A 22,331-nucleotide genomic window follows, 5' to 3' on the forward strand; every position below is an offset into this window, starting at 1 on the left:
TTATTGTACATTTATATAAAATATCTAAACCATTGAAAAACCCTTTCTTGAAGTGAATATTCTTTGGTCTCTTGTCTAACCTGCTCAGACAACCCGACGGGTGTCTCCCATGTGCAGAAGTGCCCTCCCACGCAGAGTGGGGCTTGCATGTGGATGGTGCAGACTGGAGACCTGGCTCCTTCTCCTGGGTCTGTCACTCTCTGGTGACTCTGTCCCAGTCTCCAAGGTCCAGGTTTCTCACATGGAAATGATAGATTCTACTATACTCCTTTCAAGGGGTCTTCTATTTCCAAGATTTTGCAAAAATATTGACTGAACAAACAGCAATTAAGAGAGTGGAATCTCAGCCCTTAGCCTAGGCTAGAGCCTCAGTTCTCCCACTTCTCATCTGTGTGATATTTGGTGAGTGACTTACCTTTTATGAGTTCCCTTGTGGCTCAACTAGTAAAGAATCTGCCTGTGATGTGGGAGACCTGTGTTCGATCCCTGGGTTGGAAAGATCCCCTGGAGAAGGGAAAAGCTACCCACTCCAGTATTCTGGTCTGGAGAATTCTATGGACTGTGTAGTCCATGGGGTCACAAAGAGTTGGACATAACTGAGTGGCTTTCACTTTACCTTTTATGTATCTAAACTATGGCATCAGGAAATGTTTGAAAAATGGTCCTGAAGAGGAACGAATGAGACAGTTTACGTAACTGGGGTCACGCATAGCCCAGGTAGGACTCATTTAGCATTTACTTCTCCTGTACAGAATACGTAATCCTTTATTTCATATTCAACAGATGCTAAAGAGCTCAGAAACCCAGGACAGCAAGACTCACAAGTTGTGCAAATACTCAACCATAGGCAAGGCTCACTGCAAGTATCTTGTTTTAAACACACATCTGCATAGTGTGCCTTATTGAAAATTCTATGAAATGGCTGTATATAACATATCCACATCTTAAGAATCATAGAGTTATTTGACAACTATAAGTTTGAACTCCTAAGTTTGTTATGCTATAGTCTTCTACTTTTTAGTGTCCCTCTTGGCAAGCTTTGTAATCCATGTTCTTTTTTGGCATTGAGAGATAGATACTTGTTTTGTTTTTAGTTCCATTTCTGTGAAACAGGCTGAAACCCAGAGTCCAACACTTTCCTCTGGAATTTTCCCAGGGGTATGTACAGGAGAAGTTCACATTACGTCCTTATATTAGCGAAGCAGTACAGAAGTCAGCAATTTGAAAGTTAACCTTTTATTCACTAGGAGAGTATTTTTTTATTGTCCTCTTTTTCCATTTATTTTCATGACCTGGACAAAGGAGAGAGAGAAAGACAAGGAGGTGAGTGATCCTGAATCAAATGAGACGGAAAGAACAAAGGACAGGCTGGGCCAAAACCAAGGTAGCAAAGGGAAGTAAAACCCTGTGCATTTTAATAACACTCATCACCTACCATTTTGAGCTCCAACTCCTTTGATGGGATCTAAGCTCTTCATTACTCAGAGCAGCGCATATAGAATCAGCTACATCCTGGTTGAAAGTTTCAAGTCTATTTTCCCCTCTAAGAAACTAATACTAAGAGAGAAATACTAAGACTGTCCCTAACCTTCAGATATTATTTCAGATAATGGTGAAATGATCTGCTGCTATTTTCATTTACTTAGGAGACATTTACCAAAAAGTAACCCTGAGCCAAGTACTGAGCCTGATACTGGTGGGGGACAGAAGGTGGGTGGAGGGAGAGGAAGAGTGGGAGTCTGAGACATGTGTGAGACATGTGACAGGGAATACCTTAGAGTCTGGTGAAGAAGATGGATGTGCAATAACAGTAGTAATGATAATGGTACTAATAGTATTAATAATTATAACAATATAATAGCAAAATGTTAATAATAGTAATAATGGCAATAGTATTAATAATAGTAATAGTAATAATGATGGTATTGGTCATAACAATAGTAATGATGATAATGGTAATAATAGTAATGATGATGATAATGATAACAGAAGACAGAGACCCTGGGGTGGTAGAAAAGAGCTGCCTCTGGTGACAGTTTGTGGAAGAGTTCCTGATCGGTTTGCTGCTGCAAGTGAGTGACTGACAAGAGGCCCTACCATCTCCATCAGGGTGCATGCATGGCCGCTACTCTTGGGAAGGGGCTGTTCAGTTGGAATCCCTTCAGTCTTCAAGAGGGATTCCTAAATCAGGCCTTGTTTGATCTATCTGGGATGATGACAGTCAAATCCCTCCTTTTTCTGGTGAAAAGATAGGCTTAAATGTCAAGGACAAAATATCTTTACAGACCACACTGCAACAGTATCAGAGTCTTTCAAACAGATGAAATCACTGCTGCAAAACAATTCACCATACTTACTAGCCCTTGAGGGCTCGCTCTACTCCAGGTCCTTACCCTCTCTTCACTCAGTTTCACGGTAAAACAAAATAATTTTAGGACGTACTTGAAAATAGGCCTTTAAAAATTTATCTAAAGTATTGTCTCCAGCCTCTCAGAAAATACTTTAAATCTTTGACCAACTACTTTCCATGTTTTTCCCTCCCCACACCAGGATATATATTTAAAATAACTTTTATTTACAAAACTGTATCTTAGCAACAGTGGCACAGCTCAAGAGTGTGTTATCTAAAGCAAACCAATTCTGGCCATAAACTATAGAAGAAAAGCAGCCAAATGTGATCAGTATAGTTCTCCTGTGATACCAAGAGCCTGAGGTGCCACATGAGATTAGAGGCATATTGTTCCGATCCGAAATGACCCACTATTCATGTTTAATCTAAGGGATGGGCAACACTGTTTATTCCTAATTATAGAATCACAAAGTTTTAGTTCTAAAAGAGTTATTAAAGGCTGTTTAGTCCAGTCCTGTGACATTAAAATAGGAAAAAGAATAAATAAGGAAAAGAAAGATAACTTGATTTCTTCAAAGCACACAGCTGGCTAGTAACAGAGCTGGCTTAAGAAATCAGGTTTCCTGACTTTTGGTCCAGTAACTCCAGTAACCATTGTATGAGAACAGCTATCGGGTCTTTATTTCACATGGATCCATCTAAATTCCCACTTTTAAGATAGGCATCTGAATGAATTATTTCAAATGTATGAACATAGATTTGAAGAAGCATTTTTTTGTGTGGAAAAAAATAAGCAAATGCTAATTTCATTTTACATAATTCATAGCCCAGTGTTATTACCTAGACAGAGATCGTTGAAGTTGAGAACTTCACATACCAGTAAAATCTAGGTGACTCTGTGAACCATGATAAAATCTATTTGTATGTGCACATATGAATTAAGAGAGATTTATCCAGTTTAGTGGAATGTAGTTAGAAGTGCTTAGAATTTACTCCTTTGATATGAATCCCAGGTCTGCTTTCTAATTCCTAAAGTTGCTTTCAGAAAGTTACTTGATACCTCTGTAAATCTAAAAAATTGGAAATAAATTCATATTTATAGCAGCTTTGTGATCAGTTAGGTAATTTTTTCAAAGTGCTTATAACAGTTCTTGGCAAATAGCACATAAATATCTGTTAGCTACTTTAATTTGTAATTGTAAAGAAGTTATTTTGAGGATGCTAAATGTAGGTTCTGACCACATTGTCCGTTTTTGGTCTGAGAACCTATATTCAAATTTAGGCAAATAGCTTTATTATTGAGGATGCTCTGAGTGACCGTTCCAAAAAACAGTGGCAAACAGTTTTCACTCATTTCCTTTTTAAAAAAATTCTTTGATAAACAATAGATGCATTTTTAAGATGACTAACCAGGTTACAATCTGTGATCTTAAAATAAACAGAAAAAAATGACAAAAACACCTTTATATGATTTAAGAATCTGTGAGCTTGACCCAATTAAAATGATGATCAAAAAACTAAATCAGCCAGTTTAAAGAATATATACTGGAAGTTTAATTAAAAATAAGATAAAAAAGAAACAGTTCCCTAGATGTTAAACTGTTTATTCTAAGTAAAAATAAGCCCAGTCAGTCTTCAATTGCAACATCATTAAATTAAAAGGAATATTAAATTTAATATTAAATATTTAAAAAGTATATTTTAAAGTGGTGAAGTTTGGTAATAAAAATGATAACTAAATGTATGGAGCCTTAACACTTAATAGGTCCTGTTCTAAATGTTTCATGTGTATTAATTTGTTTAATCTTAACAATCTGATGAGGTGATATAATTTGTTAACACAATTATAATGACATGTATAGTTAGCCAAACAGATAGCTTAGGCTTAATTCAAAGCGGAGTTATTAAGGTTTTATCTGGACTGACAATTGTATATTCTAATCATAGTAACGATTAAAATTGTATAAGAAAGTGTTGCTCTGATGTCTTCTTTCATGTTATCAGTTTCTAAAATGTAACATTCTCTCATGCTCAAAACCTCATTCTTAATTTTGTTTCAAGTCTTACCTACCCCTTAAAAAATATATATTCTGTTGCTTCCAGTCTTTGTTCTATAAACCTTAGAAGACCCTTGGGCCAAAAGCAATAAATATTTTGTTTAATTTTCCCACTCCCTCAAAGGAATATTAAATGAAAACTTTTCATTTTTAGTTTTTATGCATGCATGAAATAAGCGATCTCTTTCTATTTTCTTACATTTTCATAAAACCTGAAATCAAACGTTAGTCTTCAGACTACAAGGCAATCTATAAAATGAAGTGAAGGTTCAGGAAAGTAAACAACATTGATAATGGTGTGCAGATATTCTCTGTATACCAATGCATTCATTATTGATAAATCATTAAGAACTGTTGTAAAAACTATTGGGGTATTTAAAAATTATTGCAAAAATTAAGATTGATATCTTTTACAGTTCTAAATGGAACAGATATTAAATAAAGAAGATTTTTAACTAACATATTGTTTTTTAACTAATGTAGTCTTTTTTCTTTAAGCCTACTTTGATATTTAAGAGTAAGAAGGAATGTGAAAAAGAGAAAAAATACTGTGTAATATAGTTTTTATGTGGAATCTAGATAAAACAGTGCAGATGAACTTATTTGCAATTAAGAAATAGAATCACAGATGTAAAAAACAAACGTATGGTTACCAAAAGGGAAAGGGGAGGGCAGGATGAATTGAGAGATTTGGGATTGACATATATAATAGATAACTGATGAGAACCTAACTGTACAGCATGGGGAAATCTACTCAATGCTCTGTGGTGATCTAAATGAGAAAGAAATCTAAAAATGTGCAGATATATGTATACATATAGCTGACTTGGGTGTCCCTGGTGGCTCAGTGGTAAAGAATCTGCCTACATTGCAGGAGACCTGCGTTTGATCCCTGGGTTGGGAAGATCCCCTGGAGTAGGGCATGGAACCCACCCCAGTACTCTTGCATGCAGAATTCCATAGACAGAGGAGACTGGCGGGCTACAGTCAGGGTCACACAGAGTTGGACATGACTGAAGCAACCAAGCAGTGGCAGCATAGCTGATTCACTTTCCTGTGCAGCAGAAACTGACACAACATTGTGAAGCAATTGTACTCCAATTTTAAAAAAAGTAGAAAAGAATGCTACAATTTCTTCAAAACCATACATTTAAGTGTTAGCTGCTATCCATTAGCATGCATATTCTCTAATCTGGGCCAGATTCTTGATTTAGTCAGCCAGTGACATGCACATAGTTTACAATCATAAAACTTACATTTGAGCACAGGGAATATATTTGATATTCTGTGATAAATCATAATGGAAAAGAATACATATGTATATATATATATATATATATATATATATATATATATATATATATATAATATATAACCGAATCACTATGCTGTACAGCAGAAGGTACCACGTTGTAAATGAACTATCCTTCAGTAAAAAAAAAAAAAAAAAAGATAAAAACTTTTCATTTGAATTGAATAAAGCATACACATTTTTAAAGTATTTCTAACTTAATTACATATCTACTTAAAAGGAAAGTTCATAAATATTACACTCTTCAATGGATGATGCAAGTGAGGGACAAAATGGAAAAGGGCTTCAAAGAAGCACATCTAGTAGTAATGGAGCCAAACTAGGATTATAGATATTCTTAATCCCAGACCAAGGGTTTTACAGACAGTTGTGCTATCAGATCATACCCCATGTGTCCAGTTTCCTTCTCTTGCCCACCCCAAGTTATTCTGCAGAATGTCATGCTTCTGCCTAGGGATCAAACCTGGGTCTCCCACATTGCAGGCAGATTCTTTCCCGTCTGAGCCACCAGGAACTCATACTACCTCAACATTCCCTAATCATTACAGCTATTTTCTTGAGGTACAAATGAAAATGACCTTCAAAAATGATACTAAGGATTTTTGCTATAAATGTTTCTGTACCTACCCTGGAGCTGCTGAATGGGATTGTTAGAAGTGGGACATTTTAACAAGCCCCCCAGTGACTCTGACACACACTGAAGAGAACAGTGGGATGAGGGCCAATTCCACAGCTTCAAATCCAGGGCCTTTTTTTATGGCCCACACCTCAAACTACCCTGAGTTGCAATTCTCCCTGCCGGACTTTGCTCCAGCAAAGCTTTCTAGTCAGAGCTGTCAGACTACACCTGTCCTTTCACCTCTCCGGGTCTTTTCCTCACTCCTTCAATCTGAAAAAAGAAAAAATCTGCCTGTCTCCACCCATCTCCATCTACTTGGCAAACTAATCATTCTTGAGACCAGGTCAGACTGCTCCAATTTTCCCAGGCTTTCCTCTACACTTAAAGCAAAATCAATCACTTCTGCTGTGACGCCTTCTAAGAGCACCTGAATTTATCTGTTTGTTTGCATTGTGTGCAACCTGGTGCCCTCAGTTCCTAGATACAAAGGAAACAATAAACATCTGATGAAAGAATAACAAACTTTGCAGGGATGTGTTAGCTGTCACTACTACACTTCTGCAAATCACTTGGGTTGAAATCACATAAGAACTATTCAGTTATAGAGGACCATTATGTCCAAATGATACCACTGCCCTCAAAATATAAAACCATTACCCATGACATTCATGGTGTTAGAATAAAAGCATCTGCTAGACAACCTTTAGTCAATATCTATGCCAATTAAAACAATATCAGAAGGCTTTCTCTACCTTTCTTTCTCTCTCCATTTCTCCCTTTCCTTCTTTCTCTTTCTGCCTGCCTTTCCTTCTTGGTACAGCCTCTCAGGTTACAGATTGTTGCCTATACCATGAAAAAGCAGCTTCTATTGTTTCATTAACATTACAGAGGGATGAGACTATTTGGAAGTGGTGACTTCCCTGAAAGCCTTCAATTTTCATTCATTCTTTTGCTTTTACAAATCAGATAACTATTTTCTGACCAGGATTATGTGAGTTTTTAATTCACTTCCTTTAGAATCTGATACTGGTTTCATAGTCATTGCACTTTTAGGAGACTGTCTATGAAGTTCCAGTAAACATTCAGTGCTATATTTTGTATATTTCTCTTTTAGCCAAGAGCATTTTTATACCTCAAGACTCCTAATTTTGAATTTTGAATGTGGTATATGTGCAAAGAATTACAATATAATAACCCCTAGAACTGTTTATTATGAACATGTACTTGTTGGATACTATAGGCAGATAAGTTAAATGGAGAACAAAATAAATGGCAATAAAAACTACAGAGGAAAAGTGGTAAAGTCCTGGGAAATACCTTTAGTTCTATGAGCATGAAGATGGCCAAGGGTATCATCACAGAGAAGACACTGGTTAATTTGTAACAGTGGATTTCTTATAATATGGTAGAATGAAGACAGAATTAAATAAATATAATAGAAACATGCACAAAATATAGGAGAACAGCAGAGAGAGGGATAATACTGTTTTGGAGAAATTCAGGAAGACTACAAGGAGGAAGTATTTGGATTGAGAATTTATTGAAGAATCATCGATTTACAATACTTCAGGTGTACAGCAAAGTGATTCAGTTACACATATACACATATATGTGTATATATTCTTTTTCAGATTCTTCTCCATTATAGGTTATTACAAGATGTTGAATATAGTTCCCCATGCTGTGAAGTAGATTCTTGTTGATTATCTAGTCTGTATATGGTAGTATATATATGATAATCCCAAATTCCCAATTTATCCCTCCCCTCATTTCCCCTTTGGAAACCATAAGTTTCTTTCCTATATCTGTGAGCCTGTATGATTTTATTTTAGATTCCACATATATGTGACGCCATATGATATGAGTCTTTGTTTGGCTTACTTCACTTAGTATGATAATATCTAGGTCTATCTAGGTTGCTGCAAATGGCATTACATCATTTTTTAGGCTAAGTAATATTCCATTATATGTATGTACCACATCCTCTTTATCTGTTTCTCTGTGGATGGACATTTCGATTTCTCCCATGTCTTGGCTATTATAAGTAGTGCTACTATGAACACTGGGGTGCATCTATCTTTTAGAATTAGAGTTTTTGTCTTTTCCAGATATATGTCCAGGAGTGGAATTGCTGCGTGAGATGAATATTTAAATAGGAACATAAATATAGGGAAGAACAAGAAGGGATCAGTCAAAGTTTAGGAATTTTATTTGAGGGCCATATTTTGCTAGTATTTTTTCATTTTGTTAAGTGCTGGAGATTAATTTATAGGATAAATTGCCTTAGAGTGGCCTAGGATATTTGTAAAATAAATTGACTACTCTATTTCTTACTTTCCACAGAATGGCAGAGGTTATGATTAAGATATTAAGTTGACAAATATCATAAAACATGAATATAAAGTGATCAAGGTAGAAGGTTATGGTTGTATTCAGCAATACAACTAAATTACACACTACTTACTTCCCCTGTTTCCTTTGAAGACAAACAAAAGAAAAAAATGTTCAGCTTTGATTTTTCTCAGGAAAATAAACTATTGTTGACTAGGTAGAAATAAAAATGAAAGTGTATATAATTTATCCATTTCACTGCTTTCTATAAATCTAGAAACAATCCTACTGATTGAAATTGCTGCCCTGTGAGTACAAGGATATCTTGGATGAGCCCATATTTTCCCCTTTATAGTGCAGGCACTGAGGCCATCTATATATTTTTTTGTGTTACTGCTCTTGGCAGCTGTGACCCTTCACCATTTTCTGCACTGTTAAGTCAGCCTTCCCAGACTGCTGCATGCTCTGACTGGCTCTTCTACACCAGCCATCAGTATTATTGCTTCAGGTTGGTTTTTGGCTTCATTGACATAAGTAAACTCCAGCAATCACCCAAGTATTTCCAATGCTTGTGATTTGGTTTTAAAAATGAGAACCCAGAGGAATTCTTTGTAAGGAAAAGAGAATTTTAGGAAAAACTATAAAAGAAATCTAAGAAGCTTGGATCTCAACAGAATTAAGTCATGCTACTCACCTTTTTTTTTTTTTTTGGTGGGGGGGTGGTGGTGTCACACATTGCGGCTTTTGGGATCTTAGTTTCCCAATTGGGGATTGAACCTGGGCTTCAGGAGTGGAAGCACAGAGTCTTACCTCTGGACAGGCAGGGGCCTGTCCTATTCCTCCAACAGGGCCATGTTTATAGTTTAACAACTGTAGACTGAAAGAGCATTGGTGATATTTATAAGCAAAACAATTCCACTTAAAACATATAGGGTCTGTGAGTCTACAAATAAAATGTGTTGAGGAAATGCTATTAAGCAGTAAACTCAAATTTGCAAAGGAATATTACAGAGCACATTCAGAAGCATTCCGTTTCTGAGCTACAACAAACAAGACATTATTGGGTGTATTCCTAGCACCACCGGAGTGCATGTGACTTCGGGAGCCAGGTCATCTACTTGAATAGGAATCTTGGGACCATCTAGACTGAACTTTTAGTGAAAATTCATTTTTAATAAGTACAATCTTTGCTTTTTAAGATTCTCTGTATTAATTCATTCATAATTCTCTCCCTGTTTTTCATGACTAAAGATTGAAATAGTCACTCACTAGAAAATATCAGTGCAACTGATAACAGATACTTCAGAAGCTATGATTTATCTCTTGTTAATTCCTAAAGCAGTCATTTTTAATGAAACAGAACTGAGTTAACTTTTATGAAATGTAATTTTCATATGTGGTTTTATTTTTAAAAAACAAATCTTTCAATTTCAAGAACATGGTACATGTTTCCATCTATTTTTGTTGTCTTCAGTTTCTTTTATCAGGGTCTGGTAGTTTTGCAGAGGAGAGGACTTTTGCCTCCTTAAGTAGGTTTATTCCTAGGTAATTTACTCTTTTAGATGCAATGGTAAGTGGAATTTCTTAGTTAATTTCTTTTTCTGATCTTTTCTTATTAGCATACAGAAATGTAAATAATTTCTATAATTTTCTATCTTGCAACTTTACTAAATTCATTGATAAACATAAGTAGTTTTCTGGTAGCCTCTAGGATTTTTTCCATATTGTATCATGTTGTCTGCAAACGGTGAGTTTTACTTCTTTTGCAATTTAGATTCCCTTTATTTGATTTTCTTCTCTGATTGCTGTTGTTAGGACTTCCAAAACTGTGTTGAATAAAAATGGCAAGAGTTGGCATCATTGTTCTTGAATTTGAACAATATTTTAAAAATCATCATTTTAAAATCAATATTTTTAAAATGATTATACAACCTAAGGCAATCTACAGATTTAATGCTATCATCATCAAAATACCAATGACATTTTTCACAGAACCAGAGCAAATAATTTTGTATGGAAACACAGCTCCTTGGAAGAAAAGTTATGACCAACCTAGACAGCATATTAAAAAGCAGAAACATTATTTTGCCAACAAAGGTCTGCAGACTCAAAGCTATGTTTTTTCCAGTAGTCATATATGGATGTGAGAGTTAGACTATAAAGAAAGCTGAGCACTGAAGAACTGATGCTTTTGAACTGTGGTGTTGGAGAAGACTCTTGAGAGTCCCTTGGACTGCAAGGTGATGAAACCAGCCAGTCCTAAAGGAAATCAATCCTGAGTGTTCATTGGCAGGACTGATACTGAAGCTGAAACTCCAATACTTTGACCATCTGATGCAAAGAACTGACTCCTTGGAAAAGACCTTGATGCTGGGAAAGATTGAAGGCAGGAGGAGAAGGGGATGACAGAAGGTGAGATGGTTGGATGGTATCACCAACTCAATGGACACGAGTTGGAGTAAACTCTGGGAGTTGGTGATGGACAGGGAAGCTTGGCCTGCTGCAGTCCACAGGGTTGCAAAGAGTCATACATGACTGAGTGAGTGAACTGAACTGAACTGATGGAAACAAAAAAGATCCCAGATAGCTAGAACAATCTTGAGGGAGAACAGAGCTGGAAGATTCAAGTTCCCAACTTAAGGCTATACTACAATGTTGCTATATCAAAAAGTATATGGTACTGGCACGAAGACAAACAGAAAGATCAATAAAGCAGGCTAGAGAACCCAGAAACAAATCCATGCATTTATGGTCAATTAATCTGCAACAAAGGAGGCAAGAATATGAATTGGAGAAAAAAACAGTCTCTTGAATAAATGGCCTAGGAAAAGTGGACAGCTACATATAAAAGAATCTATTCTTTTATAGGTAGACCTAATATAACTTAAAACTTTGTACAACAAAAGAAACCATAAACAAAATGAAAAAATCAATCTACAGACTGGGAGAAAATATTTAGAAACTATGAAACTGGCAGGGGATTAATTTGCAAAATATACAGCTTATAAAACTCAATATCATAAAAACTAATAACACAATCAAAATGGGCAGAAAACCAAATTAGAAATTTCTCCAAGGAAGACACACAGATAGATAATAGGCACATGAAAAAAATGCTCAACATTGCTAATTATTAGAGAAATGCAAATTAAATTTACAGTGAGGTACAACCTCACACCAATCAGAATGGCCATCATCAAAAAGTCTACAACTAACAAACACTGGAGAGGGTATAGAGAAAAGGAAACTCTTCTACACTGTTGATGGGAATATAAATTGGTGCAGCCACTGTCTAGAATAGTATGGAGATTCCTTAAAAAACTAAAAATATAGTTACCATATGATCCAACAGTCCCATTCCTGGGCATTTATCTGGAAAAGACAAAAAGTCTAATTCAAAAAGCTGCATACAGTCCAATGTTCATAGCAGCATTATTTACAATAGCTAAGACATGGAAGCAGTCTGAGTTTCTACTGATAGATGAATGGATAAAAAAGATGTGGTGTATATATATGCAATGGACTGTTACTTAGCCATAAAAAATGGAAATAATTCCATTTGCAGCAACATGGATGGACCTAGAGATTATTGTATTAAGTGAAGTAAATCAGACAGAGACAAATATATGCTATCACTTATTTATGGAATCTAAAAATTGACACAGACAAATTTATTTACAAACAGAAACGGACTCAGAGACAAAGAGTAAGTTTATGGTTACCAAAGCTGAAGAGGGGAGGGGGATTAAATCGGAGAATTTGGAATTAACAGATACCACTACTATATATAAAATAGATAAATAATAAGAACCTATTATATAGCACAGGGAACTATATTCAACATCTTATAACAAACTATAATGAAAACAAATCTGAAACAGTACATCTAAATCCATCTAGATAGCTATAGATAAATAGATATATAACTGAATTACTTAGCTATAAACCTGAAACATTGTAAATCAACTATATTTCAATTTTTTTTTAATTCAGGAAAAAATAAAATCTTTAAGATGTGTTTTAGTAAGGATGCAAGATAATTTATGTCTTAACCTTAAGATGGTAATCATATCACTGTGCTTAGTTGATGGACTGTAGTCCACCAGGTTCCCCTGTCCATGGGGATTCTCCAGGCAAGAATCTGGAGTGGATTGCCATGCCCTCCTCGAAGGGATCTTCCTAACCCAGGGGTCAAACCCAGGTCCCCTGCATTACAGGTGGATTCTTTACCAACAGAGCCACCAGGGAATCATATCACAATACTTATCAAATCATCACTTTGTACATTTTAAACTTACAAATTATTAAATGTCAATTTAGATAAAGCTAGGGGTGAAGGAGAATTGGTTTCAGAAACAAGGTAAATTCCACTGCACAAAAATTATTGACCATTCCATAGCTGCAATTGAAATTTTATTTAAGAATGAATAATTCAAAGAATACAAGGTAGCCATAATGTGCTCCAATTTTTGTTGGTAATGCTGTTTCTTATTTCCCATTTAGAAGTGTATTATAGAAGGATTTCAGAGAAAAAACAGAAGACGTAATGAACTATAACTTTTTTTTAATTCCTTAAATTATTCCTTAAATGATGGAAAGCTCTAGACTCAGGAATTTACTTTAAAATAAAAATGCTGTGAGTTGAAAATAAAGAAAGGACGGTTTTAATAACACTCCAAATACAGTAAGACTACCATTCTGTACCAGCTGGAATTAGAGGAGATAAAAATCACCATCCCTACAGAGGTCTTAAATGTGGAAATTTTAGAACATGAAAACATCTTTTTCCCACAGTGTGCTGTACTGCTGACCATGTATTAGGTGTCTTTGGGTAGCACACTGATGGTGTCAAAATAATGGAGATAAGGGAAGGAAAGGTCACTTAGATAATGTTGTTATTGTTCTTCCTGAGTTGTTATGTCCAACTGTTTGCAATTCCGTGGACTGTAGCAGGCCAGGTTTCTCTGTTCTCCACTACCTCTTAAGTTTGCTCAAACTCATGCCCACTGAGTCAGTGGACTCACCCTCTGTCACCTCCTTCTCCTTTTGCCTTCAATCTTTCCCAGCATCAAGGTCTTTTCCAATGAGTTGGCTCTTCTCATCAGGTGGCCAATGTATTGGAGCTTCAGCATAGTCCCTCCAATGAATATTCAGAGTTGATTTTTTTGGGATTGACCAGTTTGATTTCATTGCAGTCCAAGGGACTCTCAAGAGTCTTCTGCTGCTGCTGCTGCTGCTGCTGCTGCTGCTTAGTCGCTTCAGTCGTGTCCAACTGTGTGTGACCCCATAGATGGCAGCCCACCAGGCTCCCTGGTCCCTGGGATTCTCCAGGCAAGAACACTGGAGTGGGTTGCCATTTCCTTCTCCAATGCATGAAAGTGAAAAGTGAAAGTGAAGTCAAGAGTCTTCTACAACACTACAATTCAAAAGCATCAGTTCTTTGGTGCTCAATTTTCCTTAGGATCCAACTCTCATATCACTACTTGGTATCTTTCTTTCTTCCCTTTCTTTTCTTTCCCTCTCTCCTTCCTTTCCTTCGCCCCTTTCTCCCTCCTCCCTCCCTTACCTCCTCCCTCCCTTCGTTCCTTCCTTCATTCCCAATTGGTTTCATCTAGCGCTGCAGGTCTTCAGAGCAGAATTAGATCTTCAGACACATAGGAGCATGTCCTGTGCCTTGGAAGGAGCTCTTCAAGTAAACAAACATGACTGGATGTCGGTTAAGCTCTCAACAATTTAAATCGTTTTACTACCTATGAACGCATTTGACAAAATTGCTTTTCCTATTGTTTAACCAAACATATTTAGAAATGGATTTGGTACAATATTATGACATTTAAATATATTGTCAACTATTGTTTTTTAAATGCTATGTAAGTAGTGATACAACTTGATTAAAAAAAAAATCTTAAGAAATTTATACTTTCTGGTTTTAGGTCTCTCAGATTTAATGCCTTTTTAGAGTCTTAGTGACATAATAAAATAAGCATTTCAAATGTTTTTAATCCCTAATAAAAAATACTTTAAAGACTCCCTTGCTATTTCACTGTTATTCTTGGGCTGGTTCACTGATTTCCAAATGTAACATGTCATTGCTATTTATTTCTCATTCCTACCAAGAATTTCTAATACTATTCACGTCTGCTGGCAAAATGCTCTGAAATACTATTCAGTTCTTCACTAAGAAAAATATTTTCTTAACTCATGGATCCATAAACTCAGCTTATTTAATGAAGTTCTGTGGCACAAGCTTTGGTATTTAGTAGAATTTTGTTATATTTTATCATCATATATTGTACAGTACTTTTAGTAATGCACGCTTTATTGCAAAGTGTCTGATTTTTTCCTTTTTTTTTTTGCTGATATTCTAAAAATCATTAATTATCAAGCAAGACTTCAGTAAGAGATAAATAAAAAATCAACTGGTATTATTTAGATTACTAAAATCCATTTAAATATATGCCTGACAAAATATGTGTTCCATGAGGGCAAGGACCTTTGCTTTGTTCATCTATATAACCTAAATGCCTAGAATAATGTTTGGAACAGATTAGATGCTCAATAAATACTGGTTCAATAAATAGTATGCATCGCTTTTGCTATGGACTGAATTGTGCTCCTCCCCTAAAAAATTCATATTTTGATGCCCTAGTCTCTAATGTAATTGTATTTGGAGATAGTGCTTTTAGAGTACAGTTCAGTTCAGTTCAGTTGCTCAGTCATGTCTGACTCTTTGTGACCCCATGAATCACAGCACCCCAAGCCTCCCTGTCCATCACCAACTCTTGGAGCTCACTCAAACTCATGTGCATCGAGTCAGTGATGCCATCTAGCCATCTCATCCTCTGTTGTCCCCTTCTCCTCCTGCCCCTAATCCCTCCAAGCATCAGGGTCTTTTCCAATGAGTCAACTCTTCGCATGAGGTGGCCACAGTATTGGAGTTTCAGCTTCAGCATCAGTCTTTCCAATGAACACCAAGGACTGATCTCCTTTAGGATGGACTGGTTGGATCTCCTTGCAGTACAAGGGGCTCTCAAGAGTCTTCCCCAGCACCACAGTTCAAAAGCATCAATTCTTCGGTGCTCAGCTTTCCTCATAGTCCAACTCTCACATTCATACATGACTACTGGAAAAACCATAGCCTTGACTAGACGGACCTTTGTTGGCAAAGTAATATCTCTGCTTTTCAATATACTGTCTCAGTTGGCCATAACTTTTCTTCCAAGGAGTAAGCATATTTTAACTTCATGGCTGCTGTCACCATCTGCAGTGATTTTGGAGCCCAAAAATAAAGTCTGACACTGTTTCCACTGTTTCCCCATCTATTTCCCATGAAGTGACGGGATCAGATGCCATGATCTTAGTTTTCTGAGTGTTGAGCTTTAAGCCAACTTTTTCACTCTCCTCTTTCACTTTCATTAAGAGGCTTTTTAGTTTCTCTTCACTTTCTGCCATAAAGGTGGTGTCATCTGCATATCTGAGGTTCTTGATATACACCCCAGCAATCTTGATTACAGCTTGTGCATCTTACAGCCCAGAGTTTCTCATGATGTACTCTGCATGAAAGTTAAATAAGCAGGGTTGACAATATACAGCCTTAATGTACTCCTTTTCCTATTTGGAGCCAGTCTGTTGTTCCATGTCCAGTTCTAACTGTTGTTTCCTGACCTGTGTATAGGTTTCTCGAGAGGCAGGTCAGGTGGTCTGGTATTCCCATCTCTTTTGGAATTATCTACAGCTTATTGTGATCCACACAGTCAAAGGCTTTGGCATAGTCAATAAGGCAGAAATAGATGTCTTTCTGGAACTCTCTTGTTTTTTCCATGATCCAGCAGATGTTGGCAATTTGATCTCTGGTTCCTCTTCCTTTTCTAAAACCAGCTTGAACATCTAGAATTTCATGGTTCAAGTATTGCTGAAGCCTCGCTTGGAAAATTTTGAGCATTACTTTACTAGCGTGTGAGATGAGTGCAATTGTGCTGTAGTTTGAACATTCTTTGGAATTGCCTTTCTTTGGGATTGGAATGAAAACTGACCTTTTCCAGTCTTGTGGCCATGCTGAGTTTCCAAATTTGCTGGCATATTGAGTGCAGCACTTTCACAGCATCATCTTTCAGGATTTGAAATATCTCAACTGGAATTCCATCACCTCCAGTAGCCTTGTTCATACAATTAAGGTTAAATGAAGTTCATAAGTGAAAGATCCAAATCCAATAGGATTGGAGGCCTTACAAGTATAGAAAGAGTGACCTCTCTCTCTCTCCATGTTCATACCCAGAAAGCCCTCACCAGACCTTGACTCAGCTGGCACCTTGCCCTTGGACTTTCTCAACTTGTTGTTTAAACCACCCAGTCTATGGTATTTTGCTATGGCTGCCTAAGCTCACTAAGACGCTAAGGAATTAGAAGGGACACAATACACTGAACGATAATCATGACTATAATGCTTGCTAAGTCACTTCAGTCATGTCTGACTCTTTGCAATCCTATGGTCTGTAGCCCAGCAGGCTCCTCTGTCCATGGGATTCTCAAGGCAAGAATACTGGAGTGGGCTGTCATTCCCTTTTCCAGGGGATCTACCGGACCGAGGGATCAAGCCCATGTCTCTTGAAGCTCCTTCACTGCAGGCAGATTCTTTACTGCTGGGCCACCTGGGAAGTCGCCATGAATATAATGGTGAGGGAAAAACTTCAAAAATCTAAATTCCAAACTTTTATAAGTATTTTAACTCTTCAAAGAATTGAACAAATTATTCAAAATTAAAATCTTAGAATCTTATTTGCCAGAAGATTTGATTTGTCTGTGACTGTGAGCTTCTTAAGCTTAATGTAGACAACATCCCAATACTGGAGTCTGTCTAAAACACATTAGGACACCAGGTGTCCTACTGGGTCATTATTAGAGGTCAGTCTTTAAAATGGAACTTCTCATAAAAGACCCTTTAACTTCCAATTCAGCAATCATTCATTCAATCAGTCAAAAGTCAATTAGAGAAGGAAATGGCAACTCACTCCGTTATTCATGGCTGGGAAATTTCATGGACAGAGGAACCTAGTGGGCTACAGTCCATAGGGTCACAAAAGAGTCAGACATGACTTAATGTCTAAGTTGTGTTATTTTTGATTGATTGTACTTTTTACATGCCAAATTATTCCAAGAGCTGAAGAAAATAGGTGGAAAAGTTCATTGAATTTTATATTCTAGTGGCAAGAGGCAGAAATAAATAAGACAACACTTCATATGGTAATTGGTGATAAGAGCTAAAAAATTAAGTCAAAAGATTGAGATAGAGTGTTGGATTAGTTTAGATATTGCAGTTAGAGAAGCCAAGAACCTCTTCAACCTATGGAAACTATTGGTATCTCCATTTCATGGTTTTGGCCACTAAATTCAGATCTTGAAATTTACATCTTTTCTAATTTGCAGACTTATAATGGAATGCTGATTTTTTTTTAGGCCGTTACTCATAAATGTCATGGAGTGGTCACCTGAGAAGTTCCATTTTAAGGGCCCACTGAGAATGATTAAGCCCACTTACTTATTTGTTCAATGAATATTTACTAAGTGCATGTTATGTCCTACAATTTGGGTGTAGAATATTGAAGTAGTGGGTTACCATTTCCTTCTCTGGGGAATTTCTCCAATTCAAAGATCAAATCCACGTCTGCCACATTTCTTGCATTACAGGTGGTTCTTTACAGCTGAGCCATGGGAGAAGCCCCAATTCCTAGTTACTTACTCAAAAATAAGAATAATCTCTGTTCATTTCCAATGCTAGCTATTCAATATTGCAGTAATCCAAGTCTATGCCCCAACCAGTAATGCTAAAGACGCTGAGGCTGAATGTTTCTATGAAGATCTACAAGACCTTCTAGAACTAACACCCCAAAATGATGTCCTTTTCATCATAGGAGACTGGAATGCAAAAGTAAGAAGTCAAGAGATACCTGGAGTAACAGGCAAATTTGGCCTTAAAGTACAAAATGAAGCGGAGCAAAGGCTAACAGAGTTTTCAAAAATTAAAAAAAAAAAAAAAAAAAGTACATTGGTCATAGCAAACATCCTCTTCCAACAACATAAGAAGACTCTACACATGGACATCACCAGATGGTCAATACAGAAATCAGATTGATTATATTCTTTGCAGCCAAAGATGGAGAAGCTCTATACAGTCAGTAAAAACAAGACCAGGAGCTGACTTTGGCTCAGATTATTGCCAAATTCAGACTTAAATTGAAGAAAGTAAGGAAAACAAATAGACCATTCAGGTATGACTTAAATCAAATCCCTTACGATTATGCAGTGGAAGTGAGAAATAGATTCAAGGGATTAGATCTGATAGACAGAGTGCCTGAAGAACTACGGATGGAGGTTCATGACATTGTACAGGAGGCAAGGATCAAGACCATACCTCCAAAAAAGAAATCCGAAATGGCAAAATGGTTGTCTGAGGAGGCTTTACAAAGAACTATGAAAAGAAGAGATGCAAAGGGCAAAAGAGAAAAGAAAAATTATACCCATTTGAATGCAGAGTTTCAGGAATATCAAGGAGAGATAAGAAAGCCTTCCTTAGCAATCAATGCAAAGAAATAGAGGAAAACAATAGAATGGGAAAGACTAGAGATCTCTTCAAGAGAATTAGAGATACTAAGGGAAATTTTCAGGCAAAGATGAGCACAATAAAGGACAGAAATTGTATGGGCCTAACAGAAGCAGAAGATATTAAGAAGAGGTGGCAAGAATACACAGAAGAACTACACAAAAAAAATCTTCATGACCCAGATAATCACAATGGTGTGATCATTCACCTAGAGCCAGACATCCTGGAATGTGAAGTCAAGTGGACCTTTGATAGGAAGCATCACTACAAAGAAAGCTAGTGGAGGTGATGAAATTCCAGTCAAGCTATTTCAAATCCTAAAAGATGATCCTGTGAAAGTGCTGCTCTCAATATGCAAACAAATTTGGAAAACTCAACAATAGCCTCAAGACTGGAAAGTGTCAGTTTTCTTTCCAATCGCAAAGAAGGGCAATGCCAAAGAATGTTCAGACTACTGCACAATTGCACTCATCTCATATGCTAGCAAAATAATGCTCAAAATTCTCCAAGCCAGGCTTCAACAGTACGTGAACCATGAACTGCCAGATGTTCAAGCTGCTTTTAGAAAAGGCAGAAGAACCAGAGATCAAATTGCCAACATCTGTTGAATCATAGAAAATGCAAGAGAATTCCAGAGAAACATCTACTTCTGCTTTATTGATTATGCCAACACCTTTGACTGTGTGGATCACAACAAACTGTGGAAAATTCTTAAAGAGATGGAAATACCAGATCACCTTATCTGCCTCGTGAGAAATCTGTATGCAGGACAAGAAGCAACAGTTAGAACTGGACATGTAACAACAGATTGGTTCTAAATCAGGAAAGGAGTACATCAAGGCTGTATATTGTCACCTTGATTATTTAACTTATATGCGAGGTGCATCAAGAGAAATGCAGGGCTGGATGAAGCACAAGCTGGGATCAAGATTGCCTGGAAAAATATCAATAGCCTCAGATATGCAGATGATACCACCCTTATGGCAGAAAGCAAAGAGGACCTGAAGAGTGTCTTGACAAAAGTGAACAAGGAAAGCACAAAAGCTGGATTAAACTTAACATTCAAAAAACTATCATCATGGCACCCAGTCCCATCACTTCATGGCAAATGGATGGTAAAACAATGGAAACAGTAACAAGATTTATTGTTTTGGGGCTCCAAAATCACTGCAGATGATGACTGCAGCCATGAAATTAAAAGATACTTGCTCCTTGGAAGAAAAGCTATAATCAACCTAGACAGAATATTTCAAAAAGCAGAGACATTATACTGCCAACAAAGGTCAGTATAGTCAAAGCTATCATTTTTCCAATAGTCATGTAGGGATGTGACAGTTAGACTATAAAGCTGAGCACTGAAGAATTGATGCTTTTGAATTGTGGTATTGGAGAAGACTCTTGAGAGTCTCTTGGACTGCAAGGAGATCCAACCAATCCATCCTAAAGGACATCAGTCTTGAATATTCATTGGAAGGACTGATGCTGAAGCTGAAACTCCAATACTTTGACCACCTAATGTGAAGAACTGACTCACTGGAAAAGACCCTGATGCTGGGAAAGATTGAGGGCAGGAGGAGTAACAGATGACAGAGGATGAGATGGTTGGATGGCATCACTGACTCGATGGAAATGAATTTGAGCAAGCTCTGGGAGTTGTCGTTGGACAGAGAAGCCTGGCGTGTTGCTGTCCATGGGTTTGCAAAGAGTTGGAAATGACTGAGTGAACTGAACTGATCTACACCATTGAGGACTTCCCTGGTTCTCAGATGATAAAGAGTCTGCCTTCAATGTGGATAACTTGTGTTAGGAAGATCCCCTGAAGAAGGAAATGGCAACACACTCCAGTGTCCTTGCTTAGGAAATCCCATGGACAGATGAGCCTGGTGGGCTCCAGTCCATGGGGTTCTTAAAGTATCAGACACGACTTAATGACTGAACAGCAACAACAATATACACCATTGAATTCTTGTGAGAACCAAGTAAACTGATCTTTTAAATAATCCTTGTTATGTTTCAAAATCTGTGTGAAATACAAGGAGCAAAGAAAGTGGTCTGTGCAATGATGACCTTTTCTATGCTCTAAGAGATATAAGGTGCAATTTCGTCTTTTCTCAACTTGTGTCAATTCACAGAATTCCAGAATAAGACTCTTTTGCAAGTAAAACTATTTCTACTCTCCTATATGCAATTAACACTTAAAATTTATCACTGGGGTTTCTTTCTTTTTTCTTTTTTTTTTCTCTTCCAGGATTTCAGTACATAAAACAAGCTCCTGAAGCCCTATGTGACTTTTTAAAAAGATATTCATGTCAGTAATCCATGCAATTAACAAAATGTGTTTGTTGAAGTAGAGAAACTGAACATTTTTGCCAGAGACAATGCTTCCATAAATCTTTCCTCTTGGATCAAAAAATCATGGTCTAAATAAACAGTTGGGCAAAAACAAAGATTCTTAGCAATTTGTGCTAAGAAATTTCAGGCTGGTTTCTATAGCCCATAGCACTATAATTTCGGATAGTTGCACCTCAAATGTATCTTTCTTTCATATCTGCACATGGGTAGACAGTTTTGCAAATTTAAATTTGCTTCCCAGCACCTAGGTGAAATATAGTTCGAAAATATTATTTTTTTTAACATACTCTTACAATCCTGGTTCTGCACAAAGAAATGTGATTATACATCCGAAGGAAAGAAAAAAGTTAAAACCATTGTTTTTAGTAAGTTCATTATTAACATAGAGACTTAAAACTGTCTTCAGTGTTCATCGAATTCTGGATATATTTTGTTCAGAATTTCTTTGTTTGTTTGATCACATAAAATAGTAACAGTTAATGCCTCATAGTGGTAAAAGATAATTGAATTAATATCAGCTTACTGCTGAGTTACCTCTTGAGAAGAAGAGGAAAAAAGCCTAGAGTATCTTATTCTTTCAGTGCAAGGATGAGCAGGCAATATTTGCTGGAAATTCCTTGTGTACAGCACGGTGATTTGTTTAGAACAAGGTCTCACATTTTTAGAAAATATTCAGGATATGCTTTTTAAAATGGCCCTCATTTCTTCAGTCA

This window comes from Budorcas taxicolor, chromosome 6, assembly GCF_023091745.1.
Source record: "Budorcas taxicolor isolate Tak-1 chromosome 6, Takin1.1, whole genome shotgun sequence".
NCBI lineage: Eukaryota > Metazoa > Chordata > Mammalia > Artiodactyla > Bovidae > Budorcas > Budorcas taxicolor.